We start from the raw sequence: 10,154 nt of genomic DNA, 5'->3' as shown, positions 1-10,154 counted from the left end.
TGACTGCCTTCTAGTATTTGAAGGGCCACTGTTTGGAAGATGGATGCACTTTTTTCTTCTTGGCCCTAGAGAGAAGAATTAGGAGAAATGTTTGTAAGTTGCAAAGACACAGATTTTAGCTCAATATCAGGAAACTTTTCATGACAATGAGGTCTATGTAAGCATGGAATGGACTGACTGTCTTGGAAGGTAGTGAGCTCCCCCCTTATTGGAGCTCTTCAAACAGAACCAAATGACCATTTGCCAGGCATGTCATCAAGGGAATTCTTACTTAAGCACAAGTTGGACTAGATTCCTGTTAGGTTCTTATCTCTTCTCACTCTGAGATTCTGTGATTCTGAACCAAGGATTCCCTCTAAGGTTCCTTCTAACTCAAAGATTCTATATATTTTGTCCCCATTTTGAAAAAAAAAACAACTCAGAGAGGTCAAGAGTATCTTATATAAGGTGAGAAAACTACTGATTAGCAGAGTCAAAGCTCAAAACCAGTATTGATATAGCCAGGTGTAATGCCCTTTTCTACACACCATGCTGTCCCCACGTGATATTGTAGAGGAAACGACAAGAGGACAGTCGCCACCCTGTTAAACCATCTGTACAGCAGCATACACATGGGGCACATTTGAGGAATCTTGGTAGAACAGATTGTGTTTGAGGGGTTTGTCGCCTCCCCAACCCATCAAACATAACCAGGAAGATGCTCTAGCCACCACGCTTTTTATCAGGTGAGAATGCCTCTTTGACTGAGTCACCAAATGAAGCAAACGATGAATGTTGTAAACTGGGTGGAGGAAGGAAGTACTTCAAATCACTAGATGGTCAGGTGATAAAATGTATTGATATATTTTTTTTAATTTATATTTCTCTGGGCCAATGTAGATCAAAGGCCATCCCGAGGGGTTCATTCCAGCAATGTCTTTGGAAGTCAAGCTTTAAGAAGGCCTATACCAGAGGCAACAAGGGGGCAAGAAGGGAGGAAGCCTAGAAGGAGTGTTCCACTCTCTGGCTCCCCACCTCATTGGCTATGCCATTGGCAAGACTGGACCAGCGTCAGTCCATGCTTCCAGCCAGTAGCCAGGAAAGGAGAAACCAAACCTGCCAAGGAAACGCAGCTTCGGGGCAGGCAGCATCTTTAAGGAAAGCAATATTAAGACTCTCTAAGGGCTTTGACCCTTAGGGCCCAGCAGAGAGCTCAGTGTAAGTCAAGAGAACTTTATTCAGGTTCCAGGAAGGAGAGAAGGACATCGTTGTAAGAAGGAGCTGAGGCACTCTATGCAGCTCCCATGAAGTGTGTACTCAGGTCCTTTCTAAGCTTGAGCCCACTCTCGCCTAAACTCTGTAAGTCCTCATTGCATGCTATGTCCTAATGTCCTTACTCTATTGCCTTAGGAAATACCTCTAACTAAAAGCTAATTAAATGGGAGGGGCTGATCGATGCCAACTGCATAATCAGTGGGGAACATACCAGTGGGGACTTGTGAGAAACAGCACTAGAAATATGCTCTTGATCCCTCCGAGTTGCCCTAGAACCCTGAGGGGAGGAGTCAGTAACCGCCCTTTGAGTGAGCTAGGAGAGGGACTACATTTCAATGAGCATCACACACTGGAAAACATGAATCCATCTGATTCTGCACCTTCTTTCTCCTCCCTCCCAAAGCCTGCTGTTGAGCACTCCTGCCTCCAGATGGGCTGTTGCTCAAGTCATTTTTGGTCCACAATGTTCCTACAGCCTGAGTCTTTTCCAATTGAGAAAAAGAAAGAAAAAAAAGAAAAAAGAAAAAGGAAGGGGATCAGGATGGGCTCAAGAGGGGCTCTGAGCCAGGCCAGTGAACCCAAGGAGAGAGAGTCTCCATAAAAGTCATGGAGTGCTGCGATCTGTACTTTACTCACTCCAAGGCAGCTGGGGAATCCAGCCCATGGATCCATGGTACATGAATTAAAACCAATTAATAAACATGTAGCACATAGGCACAAGCATACAGGCCTGTGCATACACATACCTTACACATAGGTTTCTGGATATGCGTACACAAGGGCTTGGCATGTACAGTGCAAGTACTACACACATATGCATACAGGACCACATACACATGTTGGAATGCATGCATTCAATACAATACAGTATAGGGGCCCAGCACACACCCATGCATTTGTTCATGCTACACATATTTACACTTTGTGTAAAAATACAAGCCCACACATGTATACATGCTAGCACACGTGTTCGTGTGTGCTGGCCCGTGAATACCCATACAGTTCACATGCACGCACCCCCTCCCACCCAGCCCCTGGGCATCACCAGTTCTCTCCAATGCTGCCCCTGGCTGTCCTTGCCCAGGCCCATCAGAGGTGACATCGTTCCGCCTTGATGTCATCCAAACAACTGCTTCCCTGCAGCAGTCATCCTGATGTAACCCGACGGGCTCATCACATCCATTTATTTAACACTGAAAACAAGATGAGGGTTCTTTGTCTCTAAGCCCCTCTGGTTTGTCACAAGGGATTCTGGCTGGTAAACATCACCCTTGATGACAGAAGGAATTTCCTTAGGCTTCACAACAGCTTCCAGTGTCAAAATCTATGCTTGGTCAAAGGCCAGATGGTCATCCAACAGCAGCTAGACCCCAAACCTTTACCAAACAAGGACTTCTCAGTCTTTCATGGAAATCGAGGGACCATCCTGTACAGCCAGAGCCCCAAGAGAAGTCAGGATTTTGTAAGATGACAACTGTGCCTCCTGGAGCAGATTTCTATTGAATGGTCCCCTTGAGCTTGGGGACATCTGCCACGAGTTAGTCATCCACTGTCAAAGGAGTGCCCCAGGGATCTTAATTAACCTAGTGCTCTTTGGTCTATTTCCCACTGAGCTGTAGAAAGGCACAGAAGGTATAGGAACCATGGGGGCAGATGTCCCAAAGCTGGAAAGTACACTAATACTCATCATATGGAAGGAGCATTAGACCATTGTGGCTGGCCCCAGAGGGTCATAGAAGAAGCAATGGACAGAAGTGTCAATGACAAAAACTGGTGCCCACCAAAATTTCTCCATTCCATCCATCCCAAATTGGATTGAGCTGCTGCAGGAGGCAGCCATGCACTCCTTCTCTGGAGTTCCTCCAGGAGAGGCTAGATAACCACTTGTCCAGGATGTCATAGAGGAGATTCCAACTCAGAGGTGAGGTTAACCGGAAGCCTCTCAAATTCCTTGAAGCGCAGACTATGTGATGTCATCATTCCATGCTGTGCTCACAACACCGATGTAGGCATAGATGGGAAGCCAGTGAGACGCCTTTCTAGCAGAACAAGGTGGCTCTGGGGGTTGGGAGTTGGCTATTCTGGAGTGGCTTTCCCTGTGGATCTGCTTCTGTTCTTCTGCACTCTGCTGTGCCCCTGAGGAATGTTTGTGCAGGCTCATGGTGGGTGCTGGACACAGAGAGGGTTTAGGGGGTGAGGAGTCTTTGTTCCAAGGTCAGCAGCAATTGCATCCTTGGTTACACCTTGGGAGGCCTTCTCTGTGATCTGAGGTGGACCCACATAAAAGCTCACAGAGACTATCAGAGTCTGGCAGAAACCCACAGGCTATGGTTTCTACCCCTTCCTACCCACCCCAGTGACCCCCAAAATATCTGATGGATGTAATTAACAGGATGTGTGAACACCCACAAGAAACACAAAGGAGGCCATTTGGCTTGCGATGAGGCAGAAATAATTCATGTAAACAACCAGGATGGATGACTTCCCCTGAAGAAACATTTAACAAGATTTTATAGACCACCATGAGCTTTTTGGGGGGACCCAGTCCTGATCTTTTGCAAGAGACCCAGTTCATTTCATTGCAGATTTAGAAGAGGAAGGTTCCTCAGAGGTCATCTCATCCAACCCCCTCATTTTATAGATGAGGAAACTGAGGCACCCAGAGATGTAAGTCATCACACATGTCATCAGTATAAGAATTGGAATTGGAATAAGAATCAGGTTGTCTGATTCCAAAGACACTGTACCATTACAACAGCCATTTTTGTTGGAATACAGTGTGTGTGAAAGAGAAAAATATGTCCGATAAACCTAGAAAGGTATGCTGGAACCAAATTGTGATGAATTATGTGAAGGAGCTTCTCTTTTCTCCTGCAGGCAATAGGGAGCCAATGGCTATTGTTGAATGAGGGAATTTCATAATAAACAGCTCCATCTCAGTATCTTCCTTTTGCCCTTGGAAAGTCCTAGACTAAGCCTCTGACTGAGCAGTGTCATGTTCCTTAAAATTAAATATATAAGGTTGACAGGCCTTAGTCTAGGTGAATTTGGCTCAAATTAATGATTTCTCTATTGCTGGTAATAAAGGAAGGCAGTGGGAGATGTTGCTTCCCTCCCTGTCACCTAGGAGCTTGACAGGGCGCTTATAATTGGAGATGATTGGAAGTGGGGAGGATCGAGGGAGGGTATGTTTATCCGAGTTGCTCCAAATCAGAAGCTATTTAAACAACAGCGTCTCCTTAATCCTCAGCCTGTGAAGTCTGGATACATAGTGACTTTGGCATTCTCAGATGGGGGTGATATCCTCAATTCAGGACTGAGGCTGTTCGTGAGTTGACTATAGGCCTTCTTGACTTCTGCCTGTCTGTAAGGATATGACAAAGCCTGCTCACAGACCCCAGTCACTGGCCTGTAGCACCCAGGCCAAAGCTGGGTAACCCCCACGGCCCTTCCAAGCCTATGGGTGACAGTGTCCTACTGGCAGGGTCATAGGCTCATAGACTGAGCTGGAAAAAATCTCAGAGGACACACCTTCCAAGCTCCTCATTTTACAAAGGATGCCTAGCAAGGTTAAGGGACTTGGCCAAGGTCATGCAGCTAATACCCATTAAAAGTGGGCTTTAGTCCAGGTCCCCAGAATCTAGAGCCTATGATATAAAAGCAATGCAGAGAGGGGTGAAGGAATCAGGAACAATCCCTTTCATGGAGTATCAGATCCCTAAGTCAGTGGTATTTTAGGGTTAGGATTTGGGTCATAAGGGTCGGGGACCTCGAACTTATATATTGTGATAACGCTGGACTTCCCTGTCTTATCGGTCCATAGATCAGGAAGGGCTCAGCACATGATACCTTCTGCCTCCTCTTGTCCACACTTTATGAGCCTGGGCTGCTGCTTTTTTTTTTCTTCTCAGATCAATAGAAAATATCCAAAGAAAATTCTGGGCCCTGGGGTGGGCTGGAGTCCAGGGGAGCCCCAGAAAGCTCATATGTTGTTCTTAAAATTCAGAGATTGTTGTGGTAGCTTATCCCCCAGCAACAACAGCTTAACATGCCAGCCTGCTAGGAAGAAATGCAGATAAGCTCTCTATGAAAAGCTGGAAGTCACATCCCAGGCAGTTGGATGAGGGATCCAGACCCACCACCTTCTGGAAAGGTTTCCATATTACAGAGAGCAAGCCGTTCTGGGGGTCTCTGCTGGGGCAGTCATAGAGGCTGGAGGTCATTTTCCTGTAAACTCCTCTGGGGAGGGAGGACATGTTTACAATAATAATAACAGCCACTGACATGGTGGACAGAGCGCTTTGAAATCTGCAGATTGCTTCACTTACATGACCTCATTTGAGCCTCATAACAACCCTGAGAAGCAGGTGCTAAAGGTGGTATGATTCCCAATTTATAGATGAGAAAAGGGAGTCTCAGAGAGCCTCCTAACTTCCTTAGGTCACACAGCCTACAAGAGTCAGGTTTTGAACACAGATCTTTCTCATTCAAAGTCCAGCTCCCTATCTACTATGTCTCCATGCTCTTCTTCTTCCTTTCAACGTTTGCATTTGTATCCCCAGATCTTGGCATAATGCTTAATAAACATTTGTCATTCATTCATTCAGTGCCTGCCATGTGTCCGCCACTGTCCTAAGGCACTGAGGATAAAAAGAGGGGAAACCATCGTCCTGTACATGATTGCCTGCAGTCTCTCCACTGAAATGGGGGCTCCTGAATCCTCTGCACTTAGCAACAAAGATTATTAAATGACTGATTAATTACTTAGGAAGATACTTTCTAATTATTTGACTGACTGACTGACTACTTAGGATGATACTTTCTAATTGTTTTCCTGACTGACTCTTTAGGAAGATACTTTCTAATTGTTTTCCTGACTGACTCTTTAGGAAGATACTATCTCATTGTTTGACTAACTACTTAGGAAGATACTTTCTAATTATTTGACTGACTGACTACTTAGGATGATACTTCGCAATTGTTTGACTGACTGACTACTTAAGGAGATACTTTATAATTGTTGGCAATTACAAACAATAGAAGGTTACTCTATGTGGTAGGAACCAGAGGTATTCGAACCCTAGCTCTCCTACTTGCTTTCCTGTCTGTCTGGCCTCAGTTTCCTCATCTGTAAGATGAAAGGGTTAGACTTGATGGACTCTAAGATCTCTTTCAGCTCTAAACCTATGATCCCATGATCCCTTCCAGCTCTGAATTATGATTTAGGCTTCAGAGCAAAGTGAAACTGACTCCTTGGTGTTTGTGCCCTGCTGCTAAGGCAAAGAAAGCTGCCACTTTGGACAGATCTGAATATTCAGAAATGTTCCCTGACATCCACCCTACATTTGCCCTTTTACAACTGCCATCACTCTGGGGCCAAGCAGAACAAGGTGAATCTCTCATCCATGTGACAGTCCCTCAAAAACTTGGAAGCAGACACCATGTAAGTGCTCTCTGCTCCAAAGTAAACATCACAGGGTCTTCAGCCACTGCTCATATGACCCGGACTAGAGACTCTTCATGACCGCCCTCTGGGTGCTCTCCAGTTTGTCACGTCCTCCCTTAAACTGTGGTGGCTACACCTGAACCCCGCCCTCTACTCCAGATGGAGTAATGCAAAGTACAATGAGACTAGATCCCCTCCCCTCGACCTAGATAGGAGGCCTCTTAAGGCATCCCATGAACCTCCATCCTGGGGCTATTGCTCTAAGATCACAGTGCCCAGAATTAGGGACATTGCTTTTAGTCCTGGAATTAGCCTGAGTTAAGTGGCTCACTTAGGGGTCAAACTCCCAGTCTAGGCTTCTGACAACGTGATGATACATCTCCAGAATTTTTAAAGCTTTCAAGGAGGAGAGGGTACTGCATGGTGACTAGGACTTAGGACCACACTGTTATATGGTAGCAATTCTACTTCTAGTTGACATGTCTAATGTCCAGGAGAGGGGCAACCAGGGGGAGTGAAAACCATTTTCTTGTTCAGTACTCCTAGCACCTAGCTGGGTGGTTCAGTGGGTAGAGTGACGGACCTGGAGTCAGGAAGATTCAAGGTCAAGACTCTCCTCAGACACTTGCTAGTCGTGTGACACTGGGCGAGTCACATAACCTCTCTCTAGTTCAGTTTCCTCATTTTACAAATGAGGATAATAAAATCACCTCCCTCCCTGGGTCTTTATGAAGACAAGATGAGGCGATAATTGTAGAGTACTTGCAAACCTTAAATTATATACCACCCATTATTATTGGGTCACTGCCTAGGACATAGTAGTCACTGGATGAATGAATAAATTCATTTATTAAGCTCTTATTATGTGCTAAGCATTGGGGAAATGAATACAAAAGCAAGGTAACCCTTGTCCTCATGGGGTTCACATTCTAAGAAGGAGCAACACTAGAGGGAAGTGGCACCCAGGGAGGGGCGTTTTGGTCAGGGAAATCACAGGATGAAGCATGGAACCATCGCAGAGCAGACTGACAAATCCTTTGTGCCAGACGCAGTTATAGAGTTCATCTGACTTTGTTTCTTAATATGAGATCTAAATCTGTCATTCTGAGATTTCACACACACACACACACACACACACACACACACACACACACACACTCCATTGTTCCTAAGTCTATTTTCTAGGGACAAGTCTCATCCCCCTTCCGTATGACAGCTGACTATAAATAGTTCCATGGATGAGAGTTGTTAGCGTAAGAGATGAAATGTAGGGGAGGAGAGGGAAAGGAGTGGGTACTTATATGGGAGAGGAGTAGGTGTCAAGCAAATGACACATAGATGCTGTGGTCTATTGAGTGAGTTAATAGATTGACTGATTAATGAATTAATGGCATAAGGAAAGATCTAGTATACAAAGGAAGCTTTCGTGAGGGTGAGCCAGGGTCTTACATGGGCTCTGACAGGGGCAGATGCCTCATGATGTTTTAAGTGTGTTCCTGAAAAGCTGTTCGTAAACAAAACTTTTGTAAATGGAATGTTATTTAAAGGCCGCAGTGGGACTTCTTATCTAAAGGCCTGTTGGCCCCCAGCCTGGTTATGCATTCATCCCACCTGCATTTCTAGCTGCTTACTCATCTTGTTCTGTTGGCCTGCCCTCCTCCCACCCTGAGTCTGCTCCTGTTTATTCCCATGATGCTGATGCTCTGGCTTCTGCCTCACCATCACCTCCAAGGGATTCAGAACTAACCCAGATACATTCTGGGGGTCCAAAGACTGAAAGTTTTGGATCTTAGGTCTACAGTAGTATGGGACAACCAACCCTTCGGTTCAAAGGATCATAGGTTCAGAGCTGGAAGAGACCTGAGAGTCCCTTTCCTCTTAGAGATTAAGAAAATAAGGCATTAAGAAGTTAGGGTCACATACAGTTAAGTGACAACCGTGATTCAACCCAGGTCTTATGACTCCAACTCTAGTGCCTTTCCCACTGAACTATCCCACCTCAAATAATTTCAGGTAATTGATCTCGGAAGCACAGAATGGAGGACAACAGAATGGCTAGATAACAGTATCAGGGGAGAAAGATCTGGGGGTTATAGTGGACTACATTTGTCATGAATCAAATGTGTGTTTTGACAATCAAACAGCTCTTCTAGGCTGCATTAAGAGAGACACAATGTACTTTGTCACCTTCCTTGCATGCCTGGAATGCTGCGGTCAGTCCTAGGGGCCCCATGATTGTTGTCAGTGTTTGAAGAGTTGTGATATAGGCAGTAGATAGAGCACCAGCCCTGGAGTCAGGAGGACCTGAGTTCAAATCTGACCTCAGACACATAACACCTACTAGCTGTGTGACCCTGGACAAGTCCCTTAACCTCATTGCCTAGCCAAAAAAAAAAAAAGAGTTGTGACATGGAAGAAAGATAAGATTTTTTTTCTATTTGGTCCTAGAGGGAAGAATTAGGAGCAATGGGGAGGTAAAGAATGTCAAATTTGGGTGTCAGGAAAGGAAGAATTGCTTAACAATTAGATCGAGTGAAAAACAGAACCGGCTGATTTAGGAGGGAAGGAGTTTCCCCTCACAGAAGGCCTTCAAGAGGTTGAATGATGACTTCTCAGGGAGATTCTGAGACTACTCGGGCCGAGGCACCACCGAAATGTATGCTTCTATGATTCCACTCGCGATCACATCGGAGCCAATGCCACGGGGCACAGCAGAGAGAGCGCTTGGCCTGGAGTCGAGAAGATTTGCCTTCAAACCCAGCCTCAGACCCTTCCTTGCTTCAGTCTCTCAACTGCAAAATGGAGATAATAAGAGTACCTCCCTCCCAGGGATGTTGTGAGGATCAAATGAGGTCATTGTAGAGAGCTTTGCACACCTTAAAGTGCCTTGTAAATGTGGAGGAGGAGGAGGAGGAGGAGGAAGGGGAGGAGGGGGAGAAGGGGGAGGAGGGGGAGGAGGGGGAGGGGGAGGAGGGGTGGCAGCGGTGGGTGGGTGTTGGTGGGAGTTATGTTCTTATAGGGAATAGAGTACAGGACTCGGAGGCAGAAAGACCTGAGCTCAAATCTCACTACAGACACTTAGAAACTGTGATCCAAGACAAGTGACATAGTCTCTCTGATTCCCAGTTTTCCCATCTGTAAAATGGAGATAATAGTTGCTGTGGAACTTTTATCACAGGGTTGTCATGAGGTTCAAATAAGATAATGAATGTAAGGGGCTTCCCACCACTTAAAGCACTGTCAATATCATGGGGGGGGGGGGGATCAGAGCTATGTTATAACTGGTATAAGGAATCTGCATGAGGGAACACTCTCTTCCCATGCCGATGGCGCCTGTCCTGTAAGTTATAACATTAAAGAGCTGTCTGGGTCACTTTCTATAATAACAAGGTCATCTACTACTACTACTACTACTACTACTACTACTACTACTACTACTACTACTACTACTACT

General features: G+C 45.6%; 1 protein-coding gene across 1 annotated transcript in view; it reads left to right on the top strand.

Annotated features, from left to right (window-relative positions):
- ASB18 (ankyrin repeat and SOCS box containing 18) overlaps window positions 1-10,154 on the top strand; it is a 46,594-nt gene that overhangs the window by 24,305 nt on the left and 12,135 nt on the right. The window lies entirely within an intron of this gene.

This window comes from Vombatus ursinus, unplaced genomic scaffold, assembly GCF_900497805.2.
Source record: "Vombatus ursinus unplaced genomic scaffold, bare-nosed wombat genome assembly UNPS02012901.1, whole genome shotgun sequence".
Lineage (NCBI taxonomy): Eukaryota > Metazoa > Chordata > Mammalia > Diprotodontia > Vombatidae > Vombatus > Vombatus ursinus.
Note: the sequence above shows the minus strand (reverse complement) of the source record. Positions and strands in the feature narration are given on the sequence as shown.